Source organism: Hyperolius riggenbachi, chromosome 3 (genome assembly GCF_040937935.1).
Source record: "Hyperolius riggenbachi isolate aHypRig1 chromosome 3, aHypRig1.pri, whole genome shotgun sequence".
Classification (NCBI taxonomy): domain Eukaryota; kingdom Metazoa; phylum Chordata; class Amphibia; order Anura; family Hyperoliidae; genus Hyperolius; species Hyperolius riggenbachi.
The window spans coordinates 190,682,935-190,702,609 of NC_090648.1; the positions used below are offsets into that span (position 1 = coordinate 190,682,935).

A 19,675-nucleotide genomic window follows, 5' to 3' on the forward strand; every position below is an offset into this window, starting at 1 on the left:
TAACTGTATCGTATTGGTAAGGTTTGAAAATATCTCTATGGAGAAAACTCAGGAGAAAAGTTAATAGGATATGGGTCATTGTGTGCTAGAACCTGGTCCTGCCTGGTCGTATACAGCTACAAACTGAGATATTATTATTATTTATTGTATTTATAAAGCACCAACATATTACGCAGTGCTGGACAATAAATATATACAATGATACAAGGATGACAGAAATAACAAGGTTATACAACATAGAACAAAGTTATACATGCAAATTGTACAAAATACATGATCATGCGGTATGGGCTGGTTAGGTAGGCCCAGTAATATAAGTACAGGCTGTCATTGGACAGGACTCAGGAGCACATGATCCTGTAGATTACACTAGGGAATGGAGGACCCTGCCAGAGGCTTACAATCTAAAGGAGATATGTGAAATATTGCAGCTGCTACATGGAAGCAACTTAGTGAAAAACATTAGTTGTGATTTTGGAGTCACCTCTGGTTGCCTGGTTGGTACAAATGAAATATCCACCATTGTAGATTCATAAATTTAATAAGAAGAGACTCAGTGAGCTTAGTTTCATCACCTCATCTGTAGTGAATTGTTCATTGGTTCCACTCTCAGGTATCCCAGCACCTTAGTCCTGATTCAAAATCTAAACATTTTACACACATTTTTCTAAAGGTGCACACACATAAGGCATCATGGATCTGTTTAAAGGACCAGTCACTAATCCTTTATGGGAAGAGCATTTGCACTTGTGAAATGGGGCTACATGTCCCCCTCTTGATGAAAATATTACTAGGTCCTTAACCACTTCACGACCGCCCCCAGCCGATGGGCGGCGGCAAAGTCCGGGCCCAAACGACCGCAATACGCCCATCGGCGGGGGCGGCTGCGGGAGTGGTTATGCGGCGATCGCGTCATTCGTGACGCGATCAGCCGCCGGGGACTGGCTCCGCCCACCGCTCGTAGTAACCCGCCGGCCGTTCGGAAGCGCCGGCGGGTTACTAGCACCCGGATCGCCGCACTTACATTGTATAATAGGCTTTGTAATGTATACTAAGCCTATTATACTGGCTGCCTCCTGCCCTGGTGGTCCCAGTGTCCGAGGGACCACCAGGGCAGGCTGCAGCCACCCTAGTCTGCACCCAAGCACACTGATTTCCCTCCCCCTGCCCCCTGATCGCCCACAGCACCCCTCAGACCCCCCCCTGCCCACCCCCCAGACCACTGTTTGCACCCAGTCACCCCCCTAATCACCCATCAATCACTCCCTGTCACTATCTGTCAACGCTATTTTTTTTTATCCCCCCCCTGCCCACTGCCCCCTCCTGATCACCCCCCCACCCCTCAGATTCTCCCCAGACCCCCCCCAGACCCCTCCCCCCGTGTACTGTATGCATCTATCCCCCCTGATCACCTGTCAATCACCTGTCAATCACCTGTCAATCACCCGTCAATCACCAGTCAATCACCCCCTGTCTCTGCTACCCATCAATCAGCCCCTAACCTGCCCCTTGCGGGCAATCTGATCACCCACCCACACCAATAGATCGCCCGCAGATCCGACATCAGATCACCTCCCAAATCCATTGTTTACATCTATTCTCTCCTCTAAACACCCACTAATTACCCATCAATCACCTATCAATCACCCCCTATCACCACCTGTCACTGTTACCCATCAGATTAGACCCTAATCTACCCCTTGCGGGCACCCAATCACCCGCCCACACGCTCAGATTGCCCTCAGACCCCCCTTTATCAATTCGCCAGTGCAATATTTACATCTGTTATTCCCTGTAATAACCCACTGATCTCCTGTCAATCACCTATCAATCACCCCCTGTCACTGCCACCCATCAAAAACCCCCTGTCACTTTAACAAACAAACTGCGCCTGCCCCAAACCTATCAGTTCAAATGTTCTAACAAGTCTCGACAAGAGTGTTCGCTATCAACGGGTTCAGCAGAGTTCATAGAAAGATGGATGACAGCGCTCCTCTCATGTGACTCAATTCAATTCAATGCCTGCAAAGATTAAAAATATACTCCACATAGTGCATTACTGTATATAAACATAAAATCTCATTTCTCCCAGTGACAATGAGTGCAGCACACGTGATCAATTAGTGCTAAAACCACAAATCCAACTTCCCAGTATATTAGCCGCTCACCGGACAAGATCCACCTCACATCCAGGTGGGTCTAGCGTTTTTTGTGATCAACCAATGACCAGGCTCTCAAACTCTTTCTTTCCAGATGATAAAAGCTTTAATCCAGATTCATATAAAAAACACAAACAGATAAAAATTCCTCATAGCGTAACTTGTTAAAAGCAAAATTAGCAGCCTGCGCTATACAGCGCACTTACTGAATCCTAGTGAGTGTCGCGCTTATCGGGCTGATTGACCCAGCGGCTATCCCTCATGTGGCGTCGGCGTCCCGCTCCTCCACCGTGGTATATCCGCTAGTTTTAGATCTCGGCCGGCCGGGAAGTGTTTCCGCACCTCGTGACGTCAGACGCACCTGACTCCGCCCTACGCGTTTCGTCCAATGGACTCATCAGGAGCTGACGTCAATGGTGCGGCCGACGTCTTTTATGCATCTAAGTCCCCCCTCTCCCTTGATGGAACGCATTGGCGTCACATGGAGGCGTGATTCAAATGCCGCTTCCTGTTTTGTTTTTCCTTCACTCAACTTTATTAGGAGGATTCCCCCCACTGACTTTTCTTTTTGTCGCCATCTAGTGACTTGTTTGCTAACTGTACTTGCTTCCTTATTTGGTTGGCTGGAAAATTAAAAGATTTGTCTCCTCTTAAACATACCTAAAACCTAAATAGCCCACTATGCTCGTGGTGATCTGTGCACATTTGCTGCACCTCCTCACCCCTTGTGACTAGTGTATTAGATCTATTGCATCTACCCCCTCACCTCCCAGCTCACTCTTAAATGTCATTGTGATGAGCTCAATTGATGTGAATAACGTTATAATAGACTCAATTAGTTTAAACCGCTGGGTCAATCTCCCTTTTTGGACATATTGTATTATCATGCACAATTTATATATGCCCCTAATGCCTCTGTTTACATGCCCCCACTATACATAAGTGGTTGCCACAGAGGGAGAGTCCTGTACCACCCTTATAGAACTTTAGTAACTTACTCTGTCCCCCTTTGAACTCCACGCTTCCCACAACCTCTAAGTCTATGTGGTGCTGGGTTCCCTTTGGTGTACATAGGGCAACAGGGCTCTCGGCAATATGACCTTTATCCTTGTGTCTGTACCCCCAGTATGTTCATTAAATATCATTGCTGATAAAACAATTAAGATCAAATTCTACATTCAGGCCTCCTGGTACCAGTGTTTTTAATTGGTATATCCATCGGCCCTCTGCTTGGGAGATATCCCTCACTAAACTCGAGCCTCTCCACTTTTTAGTATGTGCCTCTATCCCCATAAATCTCAAATCAGTGGGATCGCAATTGTGGAACATTCTGAAATGGTTGGAAACATTATGGGAGATTAGTCCTTTCCTTATATTGGCTACATGTTCCCCCATTCTTTTATGCAATTTCCTTGTAGTTCGTCCTATGTATTCCAAATTACATGGACACCATAGGATATAGATGACTCCCTTCGTATTGCATGTGATACATTGTTTAATTGGGTGTTCTCTGCCCGTATTCCTAGATGTAATGGAGGCTCCTCTTTGGGGTTTCGCCTCAGAGCACCCCCGACACCCCCGACATGGGAAGAAGCCTCTCTGCCCCAACAAGTCTGTCTCCCTTGTGCGGGGGGGATTAATAAAACTTGAAACCAGCTGAGATTTGAGATTGGGGGCTTTTTTGTATATAAAACCTGGTCGATTTGGTATGACCCCATTTAGGGTGCCATCTAGTTGCAGGATGTTCCAGTGCTTTCTAAACAGACGCTCCACATCCTTATGTTGGGCATTATAGTCCAACAGGATGTCGTACTCTCTATTTCTCCTTTGATTAGCACTGTCATCCCCCACACGATTTTCCACGAGGGTCCTCCTATCTATGGTGGCTATTTGATTAACCTGACATTCCAGGTCCGTGTGCTCGTAGCCTTTTTCAATGAATCTGTTTACCAAAATCTGGCTTTGCTGCTTAAAATCTGCAATGTCAGTGCAGTTTCGTCTTATACGCAGCAGTTGGCCCTTGGGAATGTTGTCCAACCACCTTCTGTGGTGACAGCTCCCTTTCGGTATGTACCCATTTTTATCTGTTGGCTTGAAGTATGTTTTTGTACTCAATCCTCCGTCTTGTTTCCTAATGACCAAATCCAGAAATTCCACCTGTTCAGTAGCTACATTAAACGAGATCTTTACAGGGGTCCAATGGTTGTTTATTACTGCACAGAACTCATCCAATTGTTTGATTGACCCCTTCCAAACAAAAAACAAGTCGTCGATAAACCTATTCCAACTTGCTATGTTCTGTGCCCCTGGTAACGATAAGATCTCCTCCTCCCATTTATTCATGTATATGTTTGCTACTGATGGGGCAAACTTGGCCCCCATCGCACATCCTGTGGTTTGTAAATAGTAGGTGTGGTCATACCAAAAATAGTTATAATGTAATGAATAGTCTAGTAGCTGTAATATAAATTTAATTTGTTCACTTTTCAGTTCCGCTTGGTGTACCAATGCTTCCTCTACTGCTTTCATTCCTTGTTCATGAGGGATGATGGTGTACAGGGATGTAACATCCCCTGTCACTAAAACATCTCCCTCATTAATACGTATTTTTTGTAATTTTTGTAGCAAATGTTTTGTATCCTTCAATAGATGGGGCAGGGTTTTTACTATACTTTGCAAAAACCAATCTATATATTCCCCCACTCTTTGGGTTAGGGAGCCCACTCCACTAACAATGGGTCTTCCCGGGGGGTTTTCCACATTTTTGTGAACCTTTGGATTAAAATAAATAACGGGTGTGCGGGGGTAGGTGGGCAGTAAATATTTCAATTCATTAGTGGAGATAATAGTATCTTTTTCCCCTTGTATCAGTATCCTTTTCAGTATTTCCTTATATTCCACCGTGGGGTTTTTTGTTAATTTTTTATAAGTGTACTCGTCACTCAATATTCTATTCATTTCTCCATTGTATTGTTTTGAATTCATTATAACTAACCCACCCCCCTTATCAGCAGGTTTCAAAATCAGATCTTTATTTTCTGCTAATTCCATAATCTGCTGGTTAATTTTCCTCCCATTTTTGTGTGCTTTAATCTCCAATGTATCCAAATCCTTAAGGATGGCCTTCTTAAACGTTTCAGTGGTATTCTCTTTAGTGTGGTCTAAAGGGTTAAATAGGGACTTATTCTTCAGCCCTGTGTGGACAAACTCTTGGGGACCCGGGTTCACCCGTGTATTCTGACACCCTCTATTCAAAAAGTACTTTTTCTGGTTTAGTCGTCTAATGTACTTGTTAACGTCCAAATAGACACCAAATTTGTTTAATTTCTTAGGGGGGGCATAGTTGAGGCCTTTATCCAGTAATTTAAGTTGTGGGTTTGTTAAAGGGATCCCGCTAATGTTGAAGATCCCCTCTCCCTTCACTTGCGCCTTTTTCTGTTTCTCTCTTCGGCCTCCCCTAGTTCCTCTCCTGTTCTTTTTTCTCCCCCTTCCCATTCCTCGTTTTGATATATGTGGGATTGTTCCCACCTGTTCCTCTGGTCCATCCCTAAAAAACGGTCATTATAATCGGCCAATTCCTCATATCTATTTTCTATAGGTATGTTTCCATATCTATATTCATTGTATCTATTGGATCCCTCCCCTTCTCTATGCCTTAAATTGTAATGTTGTTGTCCATACCTCGGGCGATTTTGAGGGTGTCGGGGAGAGATTGGTGGATTGGGGACCCTGATTGGTTTTTGTCGAGGAGGGGGTGGTGATGGTACACCTCCCCATGCTCCTTTGGGCGAATATCCTTGTTGCTGGTGGTTTCTTAACTCCTGTATTGAGTTTGCCCTCTGTTCTGCTATTTGTTCGCTACTGGGTGCCCCATTGTTTACTATGTTAGATGGATTGGCTGGTGCGACTGGTTCTTGCTGGCCTTGTGGGTGTTGTTCTTTGGGTTGTTTATAGGTCTCCCACTTATAGGCTTTATGTTGTTTATATTCCGCACAATCATTACAAAACCTCCTTTGTCGAATGTCAATGATTTCTTTCTCATTTATCACTAATTTTTTTGTCAAATCCTCCATATGTTTCTTATATGCCTCACTTTCCTTAAATGCCTCCATGGTGACTTTCAACTGATCTATTTCGCCCTCCAGCCTATCTAATCTATTTTGTTTTCTCTTTACCAATATTTTCAACAGGTTAACACCACTTTTATTCAGAAATTCTCCCATCTCTTTATCATTTTCCTCATTATTTTCCCCATCATTAATCAAAATATCCCATCTATATCTCCTAGGTACCAAATCTTCCTCAATATATCTCCCCAGTATGGCAGTATCCCACCATGCAATCTGCTCTTTGAGCATAAGGTTGTGTAGTTGTTTAAAATTGCCATCTAAGGTTTCAATTTTACCTGTGCCTGGTTCTTTAACAAATATCCCAGCTATATTAACATCATTGCGGTTTCGTAAGGCAAACGCATCCATGTTTTACCAAACACACTTAGAACACCCTTAGGCAGTATATTTCAATACAATCCCCCCTTTCTGATTTACCTCTGGTATGTGCGTGATAAGTTAGAACCGTTTCTCCTGGGCGGCAGCAATTAACAGGATAGCTGACACTAACCTCACATAAACCTTAACAAACAAACTGCGCCTGCCCCAAACCTATCAGTTCAAATGTTCTAACAAGTCTCGACAAGAGTGTTCGCTATCAACGGGTTCAGCAGAGTTCATAGAAAGATGGATGACAGCGCTCCTCTCATGTGACTCAATTCAATTCAATGCCTGCAAAGATTAAAAATATACTCCACATAGTGCATTACTGTATATAAACATAAAATCTCATTTCTCCCAGTGACAATGAGTGCAGCACACGTGATCAATTAGTGCTAAAACCACAAATCCAACTTCCCAGTATATTAGCCGCTCACCGGACAAGATCCACCTCACATCCAGGTGGGTCTAGCGTTTTTTGTGATCAACCAATGACCAGGCTCTCAAACTCTTTCTTTCCAGATGATAAAAGCTTTAATCCAGATTCATATAAAAAACACAAACAGATAAAAATTCCTCATAGCGTAACTTGTTAAAAGCAAAATTAGCAGCCTGCGCTATACAGCGCACTTACTGAATCCTAGTGAGTGTCGCGCTTATCGGGCTGATTGACCCAGCGGCTATCCCTCATGTGGCGTCGGCGTCCCGCTCCTCCACCGTGGTATATCCGCTAGTTTTAGATCTCGGCCGGCCGGGAAGTGTTTCCGCACCTCGTGACGTCAGACGCACCTGACTCCGCCCTACGCGTTTCGTCCAATGGACTCATCAGGAGCTGACGTCAATGGTGCGGCCGACGTCTTTTATGCATCTAAGTCCCCCCTCTCCCTTGATGGAACGCATTGGCGTCACATGGAGGCGTGATTCAAATGCCGCTTCCTGTTTTGTTTTTCCTTCACTCAACTTTATTAGGAGGATTCCCCCCACTGACTTTTCTTTTTGTCGCCATCTAGTGACTTGTTTGCTAACTGTACTTGCTTCCTTATTTGGTTGGCTGGAAAATTAAAAGATTTGTCTCCTCTTAAACATACCTAAAACCTAAATAGCCCACTATGCTCGTGGTGATCTGTGCACATTTGCTGCACCTCCTCACCCCTTGTGACTAGTGTATTAGATCTATTGCATCTACCCCCTCACCTCCCAGCTCACTCTTAAATGTCATTGTGATGAGCTCAATTGATGTGAATAACGTTATAATAGACTCAATTAGTTTAAACCGCTGGGTCAATCTCCCTTTTTGGACATATTGTATTATCATGCACAATTTAATTAATTTACTGCCCACCTACCCCCGCACACCCGTTATTTATTTTAATCCAAAGGTTCACAAAAATGTGGAAAACCCCCCGGGAAGACCCATTGTTAGTGGAGTGGGCTCCCTAACCCAAAGAGTGGGGGAATATATAGATTGGTTTTTGCAAAGTATAGTAAAAACCCTGCCCCATCTATTGAAGGATACAAAACATTTGCTACAAAAATTACAAAAAATACGTATTAATGAGGGAGATGTTTTAGTGACAGGGGATGTTACATCCCTGTACACCATCATCCCTCATGAACAAGGAATGAAAGCAGTAGAGGAAGCATTGGTACACCAAGCGGAACTGAAAAGTGAACAAATTAAATTTATATTACAGCTACTAGACTATTCATTACATTATAACTATTTTTGGTATGACCACACCTACTATTTACAAACCACAGGATGTGCGATGGGGGCCAAGTTTGCCCCATCAGTAGCAAACATATACATGAATAAATGGGAGGAGGAGATCTTATCGTTACCAGGGGCACAGAACATAGCAAGTTGGAATAGGTTTATCGACGACTTGTTTTTTGTTTGGAAGGGGTCAATCAAACAATTGGATGAGTTCTGTGCAGTAATAAACAACCATTGGACCCCTGTAAAGATCTCGTTTAATGTAGCTACTGAACAGGTGGAATTTCTGGATTTGGTCATTAGGAAACAAGACGGAGGATTGAGTACAAAAACATACTTCAAGCCAACAGATAAAAATGGGTACATACCGAAAGGGAGCTGTCACCACAGAAGGTGGTTGGACAACATTCCCAAGGGCCAACTGCTGCGTATAAGACGAAACTGCACTGACATTGCAGATTTTAAGCAGCAAAGCCAGATTTTGGTAAACAGATTCATTGAAAAAGGCTACGAGCACACAGACCTGGAATGTCAGGTTAATCAAATAGCCACCATAGATAGGAGGACCCTCGTGGAAAATCGTGTGGGGGATGACAGTGCTAATCAAAGGAGAAATAGAGAGTACGACATCCTGTTGGACTATAATGCCCAACATAAGGATGTGGAGCGTCTGTTTAGAAAGCACTGGAACATCCTGCAACTAGATGGCACCCTAAATGGGGTCATACCAAATCGACCAGGTTTTATATACAAAAAAGCCCCCAATCTCAAATCTCAGCTGGTTTCAAGTTTTATTAATCCCCCCCGCACAAGGGAGACAGACTTGTTGGGGCAGAGAGGCTTCTTCCCATGTCGGGGGTGTCGGGGGTGCTCTGAGGCGAAACCCCAAAGAGGAGCCTCCATTACATCTAGGAATACGGGCAGAGAACACCCAATTAAACAATGTATCACATGCAATACGAAGGGAGTCATCTATATCCTATGGTGTCCATGTAATTTGGAATACATAGGACGAACTACAAGGAAATTGCATAAAAGAATGGGGGAACATGTAGCCAATATAAGGAAAGGACTAATCTCCCATAATGTTTCCAACCATTTCAGAATGTTCCACAATTGCGATCCCACTGATTTGAGATTTATGGGGATAGAGGCACATACTAAAAAGTGGAGAGGCTCGAGTTTAGTGAGGGATATCTCCCAAGCAGAGGGCCGATGGATATACCAATTAAAAACACTGGTACCAGGAGGCCTGAATGTAGAATTTGATCTTAATTGTTTTATCAGCAATGATATTTAATGAACATACTGGGGGTACAGACACAAGGATAAAGGTCATATTGCCGAGAGCCCTGTTGCCCTATGTACACCAAAGGGAACCCAGCACCACATAGACTTAGAGGTTGTGGGAAGCGTGGAGTTCAAAGGGGGACAGAGTAAGTTACTAAAGTTCTATAAGGGTGGTACAGGACTCTCCCTCTGTGGCAACCACTTATGTATAGTGGGGGCATGTAAACAGAGGCATTAGGGGCATATATAAATTGTGCATGATAATACAATATGTCCAAAAAGGGAGATTGACCCAGCGGTTTAAACTAATTGAGTCTATTATAACGTTATTCACATCAATTGAGCTCATCACAATGACATTTAAGAGTGAGCTGGGAGGTGAGGGGGTAGATGCAATAGATCTAATACACTAGTCACAAGGGGTGAGGAGGTGCAGCAAATGTGCACAGATCACCACGAGCATAGTGGGCTATTTAGGTTTTAGGTATGTTTAAGAGGAGACAAATCTTTTAATTTTCCAGCCAACCAAATAAGGAAGCAAGTACAGTTAGCAAACAAGTCACTAGATGGCGACAAAAAGAAAAGTCAGTGGGGGGAATCCTCCTAATAAAGTTGAGTGAAGGAAAAACAAAACAGGAAGCGGCATTTGAATCACGCCTCCATGTGACGCCAATGCGTTCCATCAAGGGAGAGGGGGGACTTAGATGCATAAAAGACGTCGGCCGCACCATTGACGTCAGCTCCTGATGAGTCCATTGGACGAAACGCGTAGGGCGGAGTCAGGTGCGTCTGACGTCACGAGGTGCGGAAACACTTCCCGGCCGGCCGAGATCTAAAACTAGCGGATATACCACGGTGGAGGAGCGGGACGCCGACGCCACATGAGGGATAGCCGCTGGGTCAATCAGCCCGATAAGCGCGACACTCACTAGGATTCAGTAAGTGCGCTGTATAGCGCAGGCTGCTAATTTTGCTTTTAACAAGTTACGCTATGAGGAATTTTTATCTGTTTGTGTTTTTTATATGAATCTGGATTAAAGCTTTTATCATCTGGAAAGAAAGAGTTTGAGAGCCTGGTCATTGGTTGATCACAAAAAACGCTAGACCCACCTGGATGTGAGGTGGATCTTGTCCGGTGAGCGGCTAATATACTGGGAAGTTGGATTTGTGGTTTTAGCACTAATTGATCACGTGTGCTGCACTCATTGTCACTGGGAGAAATGAGATTTTATGTTTATATACAGTAATGCACTATGTGGAGTATATTTTTAATCTTTGCAGGCATTGAATTGAATTGAGTCACATGAGAGGAGCGCTGTCATCCATCTTTCTATACACCCCCTGTCACTGCCACCCATCAATCAGCCCCTAACCTGCCCCTTGCGGGCAATCTGATCACCCACCCACACCAATAGATCGCCCGCAGATCCGACATCAGATCACCTCCCAAATCCATTGTTTACATCTATTCTCTCCTCTAAACACCCACTAATTACCCATCAATCACCTATCATTTACCCCCTATCACCACCTGTCACTGTTACCCATCAGATTAGACCCTAATCTACCCCTTGCGGGCACCCAATCACCCGCCCACACGCTCAGATTGCCCTCAGACCCCCCTTTATCAATTCGCCAGTGCAATATTTACATCTGTTATTCCCTGTAATAACCCACTGATCACCTGTCAATCACCTATCAATCACCCCCTGTCACTGCCACCCATCAATCACCCCCTGTCACTGCCACCCATCAATCAGCCCCTAACCTGCCCCTTGCGGGCAATCTGATCACCCACCCACACCAATAGATCGCCCACAGATCCGACATCAGATCACCTCCCAAGTGCAGTGTTTACATCTCTTCTCTCCTCTAAACACCCACTAATTACCCATCAATCACCCCCTATCACCACCTGTCACGGTTACCCATCAGATTAGACCCTAATCTGCCCCTTGCGGGCACCCAATCACCCGCCCACACCTCAGAACGTCCTCAGACCCCAGCCCTGATCACCTCGCTAGTGCATTGCTTGCATCTATTTCCCCCCTCTAATCACACCTTGAGACACCCATCAATCACCTCCTGTCACCCCCTAGCACACCTACCCATCAGATCAGGCCCTAATTTGCCCCGTGTGGGCTCCTGATCACTCGGCCAAACCCTCAGGTCCCCCTCAGACCCCCTTCCGATCACCTCCCCAGTGCATTGATTGCATCTATTTTCCCCTCTAACCGCCCCCTGAGACACCCATCAATCACCTCCTGTCACCCCCTAGCACTCCTATCCATCAGATCAGGCCCAAAACATCCTGTCATCTAAGAGGCCACCCTGCTTATGACCGGTTCCACAAAATTTGCCCCCTCATAGACCACCTGTCATCAAAATTTGCAGATGCTTATACCCCTGATCAGTCATTTTGAGAAATTTGGTTTCCAGACTACTCACAGTTTTGGGCCCGTAAAATGCCAGGGCAGTATAGGAACCCCACAAGTGACCCCATTTTAGAAAGAAGACACCCCAAGGTATTCTGTTAGGTGTATGATGAGTTCATAGAAGATTTTATTTTTTGTCACAAGTTAGCGGAAATTGATATGTATTGTTTTTTTTTTCACAAAGTGTCATTTTCCGCTAACTTGTGACAAAAAAAAAAATCTTCTATGAACTCACCATACTCCTAACAGAATACCTTGGGGTGTCTTCTTTCTAAAATGGGGTCACTTGTGGGGTTCCTATACTGCCCTGGCATTTAAGGGGCCCTAAACCGTGAGCAGTAGTCTAGAATCCAAAGGCCTCAAAATGACCTGTGAATAGGACGTTAGGCCCCTTAGCGCACCTAGGTTGCAAAAAAGTGTCACACATGTGGTATCGCCGTACTCAGAAGAAGTAGTATATTGTGTTTTGGGGTGTATTTTTACACATACCCATGCTGGGTGGGAGAAATCTCTCTGTAAAAGGACAATTGTGTGTAAAAAAAAATCAAACAATTGTCATTTACAGAGATATTTCTCCCACCCAGCATGAGTATGTGTAAAAATACACCCCAAAACACATTATACTACTTCTCCTGAGTACGGCGGTACCACATGTGTGGCACTTTTTTGCACCCTAAGTGCGCTAAGAGGCCCAAAGTCCAATGAGTACCTTTAGGATTTCACAGGTCATTTTGCGACATTTGGTTTCAAGACTACTCCTCACGGTTTAGGGCCCCTAAAATGCCAGGGCAGTATAGGAACCCCACAAATGACCCCATTTTAGAAAGAAGACACCCCAAGGTATTCCGTTAGGAGTATGGTGAGTTCATAGAAGATTTTATTTTTTGTCATAAGTTAGCGGAAAATGACACTTTGTGAAAAAAAACAATTAAAATCAATTTCCGCTAACTTGTGACAAAAAAAAAAAAATCTTCTATGAACTCACCATCCTCCTAACGGAATACCTTGGGGTGTCTTCTTTCTAAAATGGGGTAATTTGTGGGGTTCCTATACTGTCCTGGCATTTTAGGGGCCCTAAACCGCGAGGAGTAGTCTTGAAACGAAATTTCTCAAAATGACCTGTGAAATCCTAAAGGTACTCATTGAACTTTGGGCCCCTTAGCGCAGTTAGGGTGCAAAAAAGTGCCACACATGTGGTATCGCCGTACTCAGGAGAAGTAGTATAATGTGTTTTGGGGTGTATTTTTCCACATACCCATGCTGAGTGGCAGAAATATCTCTATAAATAGACAATTGTGTGTAAAAAAAAATAAAACAATTGTCATTTATGGAGATATTTCTCCCACCCAGCATGGGTATGTGTAAAAATACACCCCAAAACACATTATACTACTTCTCCTGAGTACGGCAATACCACATGTGTGGCACTTTTTTGCAGCCTAACTGCGCTAAGGGGCCAAAAGTCCAATGAGCATCTTTAGGCTTTACAGGGGTGCTTACAATTAGGCACCCCCCAAAATGCCAGGACAGTGAACACACTCCACAAATGACCCCATTTTGGAAAGTAGACACTTCAAGGTATTCAGAGAGGAGCATAGTGAGTCCGTGGCAGATTTCATTTTTTTTTGTTGCAAGTTAGAAGAAATGGAAACTTTTTTTTTTCTTTTTTTTGTCAGAAAGCGTCATTTTCCGCTAACTTGTGACAAAAAAAAAAATCTTCTATGAACTCACCATGCCTCTCACTGAATACTTTGGGATGTCTTCTTTCCAAAATGGGGTCATTTGGGGGGTATTTGTACTATCCTGGAATTTTAGCCCCTCATGAAACCTGACAGGTGCGCAGAAAAGTCAGAGATGCTTGAAAATGGGAAAATTCACTTTTGGCACCATAGTTTGTAAACGCTATAACTTTTACCCAAACCAATAAATATACACTGAATGGGTTTTTTTTAATCAAAAACATGTTTGTCCACATTTTTCGCGCTGCATGTATACAGAAATTTTACTTTATTTGAAAAATGTCAGCACAGAAAGTTAAAAAAATCATTTTTTTGCCAAAATTCATGTCTTTTTTTGATGAATATAATAAAAAGTAAAACTCGCAGGAGCAATCAAATAGCATCAAAAGAAAGCTGTATTAGTGACAAGAAAAGGAGGTAAAATTCATTTAGGTGGTAGGTTGTATGACCGAGCATTAAACCGTGAAAGTTGCAGTGGTCTGAATGGAGAAAAAGGCTCTGGTCCTTAAGGGGCGAAAAGACTGTGGTCCTCAAGTGGTTAATCCGTGGGCCAAAAAGTTTCTTAGATAGGATTCTTGGGTCAAGTCCCCTGTAATGTTAAAGACATTACAAACATGTGAAGCATTAAAACAGGAAAATAGTGATATCCTTTCCTCACAAATGCCAATCATGTGAATTATATTCATTTTAGTTTAGTAGTTTAAGGTTGAAATAGAAAAAAAACTGTGTTGTGAGACACTTATTTACTGTTTTTGAGGCATATGTCTGTTAGTCACTGTTGTTCACTATTTTGCAACCCTACATTATTTAAAATGTAGGTCTATTTGATGTTTTTTATAAAAACAATCAGCTTTATCTTCAATAGAAAATTTAGAGATTGTGTTTTATTTATATAGATATAATTAATTATATATAAATATACAAGCGGACCTAAGCCCATTTAAAAACGAGCTCTAGGTCTGTGCTTTTTGCCTCGCACGTGCCTGCTGCCCGCCGCGCTTGGACCCGCCACCCTACGCCGCGTGCGTCTGCCACGCCAGCACCCGCCGTGCAACCGACACGCGCAACCGCTGCACACCCGGCCGCCCGCTCACCCACCGCACACCTGGCCGCCCACTCATAAGCCGCACACCCGGCCGCCCGCTCACACGCCGCCCGCTCTGCTCCCTGGCCCTGTCCTCCTGTCTCTGTGAGGCTGGGTACGTGCTGCGCACATGCGCAGTAGCAAAAAGCACGGACAAAGCAACAGAGGGACAGCGTGACGCAGGGACACAGGGGTTTTATTATACAGGATACTGTATAATTTTCTCACTGTTATTACCAGTTCTGTACTTTGTACTGATTCTGTATTTTGTACCAACTATCTATTTTGTATATTGGTGTATGCCATGTTACGGTGCTACGGAATATGTTGGTGCTTTATACTGTATATTAATAATAATAAAATAATATAGGCTTAGAAGACATTTTAACAAATATATTTTTGCTATGCAGTTGTGCAGATATTGGGGAACTTCAAAGACATCAAAGACAGGAAATCAAAGACAGGAAGTTCTGAATTAAGATTATACCATTTATTGACTAACATAGTACAATACATTTATTGGCTGACATAGTACAATACATTTAATGGCTGACATAGTACAATACATTTATTGGCTGACATAGTACAATACATTTATTGGCTGACATGGTACAATACATTTATTGGTCAGCATAGCACAATACTGATGTGCTAAAATCAAACATAGTAAACTTTAATTCTAGAGGTTCCATACTTCATCAGAGATACAACTTCTGGGGTGTTTTGTAAATTACAAACCTGTAATGAACACAAGAGTAAAAAATGGCTACATTATTTTAGATGTCTGAATAATGTGCTTGTGTCTGGAATGGGTCTTTAATACTGATAAAATAAATAAATAAATCAATTAATTAATATATTTTACATTGACATGGTAGATAAATAATTGTAGTCAACAGTTCTTTAGAAAGCTGTAACGATCTGCTCAGCTGTCTGCACAGGCAGACAGCTGTTTGTCCATTCTTTAGGTCTGAATGCTGCAGGTCTCTGGAAAAGAGACCTGCCTTTGCTTTGCAAGTTTCAGAGTTGCTCTGCTGAGGAATTTGCATACACTTGTCATGCAAATTGCCTAGTTGCCTCCTTTGAAGGCTTGCAGTATAAATACCATGTTCTCCCAGAGTCTTTGGCTGGTCATGAAGGTTTGTTCCTGCAAACACTCCTAGAGTGTCAGCCTTGCTGTCGTTTGCTAAGATTATCTTAGAGTAATTCCTGGGGACTGCACTAGGCATCCCTTCTAGTGCAGTCAGGTTGTATTATCTGTATTGCCTAGTTCTGTCTCTCTGTCTCGATTGTCTTGTCACCAGCGGTGGTCGACAGGAAATCGTTCTGTCTGTCTGGGAGTGTAGGCCACAGCTGTGGTTGCTACTGGCTGCTCCATCTGTCTGGATTTCATTCGCCCTAGTGGTAGTGGCAATGCCTCCTTCTGTATTCTGCCTCAGGGGTGCTAACCAGAGCAGCGGTTGCTACTGGTAGCCCCATCTGTTTGTCTGTTTGGATCGCATTCGCTCTAGCGGTAGCAGTGGTGATTCCTTTTGAACTCTGTCTGGGAGTGTAGGCCAGAGCTGCGGTTGCTGCTGGCTGCTCCTTCTCTCTGTCTTGTCTTGTACGAACGCTTGCTGTAGGCTCGGTGAGGTACCCGTTTAGCATGCGTTCGCGTTCTCTATTTCGTGTTTGTGTGTCATTGGTTAGTTAGGGTGGCACGCTTATCACTGGGCGCCTAACGCGCAGTGATCGTGCTTAAACGCGTTCACTGTTGCGAATGAGTGCGGTGTTCGCGTTTAGTTAGCGTTTATTATTTTCCTTATTGTTCTTGTTTGCTGTGCCTTTGCTACTCTCGTGCTCTGTCCTGCTCGGACTTGTGTCACTTCTGGCAATCTCCTCTCTTGCGATTGCGTTCCCACTTTGGTTCTGTTGTTGTGTGTTCACCGTCGCTGGGTGGCGACTAGATTGGTGGACACACATTTATTCTGTCTCTGTGCTCTCTCTCTTTTAGGGCTATCCAGCCCTACAATGCTTCAACTCGTGCAATTCCCATCTGGCATCTGTGGCAGTGCAGAGGCTGAGTCCGTCTGTACTCCATAGCTCCATCTGCCGGTGGGAATCTCCCTCTACAAGTGCATAGCACCATAGCTGGGTTCTATATAATTACACGCTTGTGGAGGATTTCCGCAGTGTCAGCGCGCATCTTGTGCGCTGACCACGGAAATTATTCCCCAATCGTTACAAAAGCACATATAACCACACATAACAATAAATACAATGTTAAATATAATCCTGAATACCCCAAACCCCCATTCTATCACCTGTCAAGTGATCAGTGCTGCTCTGTGTAGGCTCCCATCCCATTCATAAACTCAGTAGAGTCTGACATTCAAGGATCAACTCCTTGTATCCAATACAACAACTGCATGTCAATAACTATGCACAAGTGGACCTGAACTCAGACTTCCTCTCTACGCTAAAAGATACACAACAGCATAATAACCTTTGTAGAAATTTAATTTGTTGGTTGCTATGGACAAAAACACACCTTCGGTTCAGCACCAGCAGCTTAGGTTATAGCTGCACCCAGCGATACAACATTTCCACAGCTGGCAGATATCTCAACTCAAAAGTGGATTCCAAACGTCTCAAGCTTTTAGGAATTTATTTGGCAAAACAGATATTCAGGTGTGTTCATCAGCAATCTTATCTTCGTTACATGTTTATTACCTCAGGAAAGCAATCAATCTTTAGTAAGTCCTCTTAAGCGTTTCATGGCATCTTGAACTAGTCCTACTCCTTATGATTAGCTCAGGCTTTCTCTTATGAACATCTATGCTACATAAGACAGCACTTAAGCCTATGTACAGCATACAAACAGGAAATTATAAGGTAAAAGAGCCTAGCAGTATAAGTCAGGAAGTAGAAAGAGTAATTTCCCCGAGACCGTCCGGTCCTTATAATCAGCCAGTGAAGGGTTAACCCTGAAGTCCACCCCTAGTGGGTGGAGTCCGCTGTCAGTCATATACTCAGCCTGCCATTTGCTGATGGGAGCATGTGATGAGTGACCAGCACAATCTTTACTGCGCATGCACTAGAAAATCCCATTTTCCAGTGACCTGTTCCTTTATTCTTAGGAGAACATTGTTTTCTGTTTTCTGCCCATTGTTTACCTTTAAGGTTAGAGAAACCGAGAGCCCAATATAGTGTAGTATGTTCAGCATAAAATTAGTAAAGATAATTAGTGAGACGAGTATACTCACAAACGTGGGTTACCACAAAGGCAACCACTGTATAGGCAGGTAAGGAGATTAGACCTGTCCTCACTCAGGATTAAGAAGTCGCTCTCTGTAGATCAGAAAAGGGGTAGATCACCCCTCCACCAGGGGTGGACACAGTACAGCAAACAGGGAACAGAGGCACCAGCAGGGTAAAAGTGGATAAAACCTTTAAAATTTGCTTGGAGGAAGTGGTGGACTTACCTCCATAAAGCAGACACGAAATACTGTCTGTATAATAGTAATCACGTCTATTAAATAGTACCTCAAAAGTGCAACGCGTTTCGCAGGCCACGCCCGCTTCATCAGGCAATAAACGTGGGGACAAACAGAATTTCAGCAGTAGCAGGAGTAGCGCCTCTGTCAAGACAGAGGCGCTACTCCTGGTACTGCTGATATTCTGTTTGTACCCACGTTTGTTGCCTGATGAAGCGGGCGTGGCCTGCGAAACGCGTTGCATTATTGTTTACCTTTAGGAAACATGAAAACTTTTTATGTTTACCCCACTGCTGCCTGGATGCCGTGACATCTTGAGCTGATACTGCCTTGTGGAAGACACACAAAGGACTCGATTCACAAAGCGGTGATAACCCAGTTAAAGACTTTAGGCGTGATAACCATTTTTATCATGCCTAAACTCAGTTTAGGCATGATAAGTTTAGGCATGATAAGTTTAGGCATGATAAGTTTAGGTGTGATAAGTTTAGGCATGCTAAGTTTAGATAAGTTTATTACGCGCGCAAAGTCCCGCACACAAAGCAGCGCCATTAAACTCTATGCGAAGTGCACCAGACTTTGCTAGCGCAAAACTTTTGATCAGCTGTGCACTGCAGTGCTAACCCAGTTGGTGCTTAAACTTATCACGCCTAAAAACTTATCGCACCTAAACTTATCACACCTAAACTTATCATGCCTAAACAGAGTTTAGGCGTGATAAAGGGCTTTTCACCACGGTGCTAACTGTTAGCACCGCTTTGTGAATCAGGCCCAAAATGTTCTACTGAACATTGTGCTTCTTGCAATGTCTCTATTTCTCTCTAAGAGACATTCTCCTTAAAGAGAAATTCTGCAAAGAAAGTCTTCTTACTAAAACAGTGGTACTTTAACCTCCTTGGCGGTATGAAAAATACCGCCAGGAGGGAGCGCAGCAGTTTTTAAAAAAAAAATAAAATTTTTTTTAATCATGTAGCGAGCCGAGGGCTCGCTACATGATAGCCGCTGCTGAGCGGCATCCCCCCGCCCGCTTCGATCGCCTTCGGCGATCTCCGATCAGGAAATCCCGTTCATGGCGGCGGGGCGGGATGACGTCACCGACGTCACTGACGTCGGGACGTCATTGGGAGTCCCGGGCCACCCCTCGGCGCTGCCTGGCACTGATTGGCCAGGCAGCGCTGGGGTCTGGGGGGGGGGGGGCCGCGCGCCGCAGCAGATAGCGGCGATCGGGCGGGGGCCGGCGGCGATCAGAGTGCTGGCGCAGCTAGCAAAGTGCTAGCTGCGTCCA

General features: G+C 44.0%; 1 long non-coding RNA gene across 1 annotated transcript in view; it reads right to left on the reverse strand.

Annotated features, from left to right (window-relative positions):
• Nucleotides 1-15,466: 15,466 nt before the first annotated feature.
• The window catches only part of LOC137561260 (uncharacterized), a 122,867-nt gene continuing 118,658 nt past the window's right edge, over nucleotides 15,467-19,675 (reverse strand). The window contains exon 4 of the long non-coding RNA XR_011029954.1: nucleotides 15,467-15,652. This is a non-coding gene — a long non-coding RNA (uncharacterized lncRNA). The remainder of the gene's footprint in view (nucleotides 15,653-19,675) is intronic.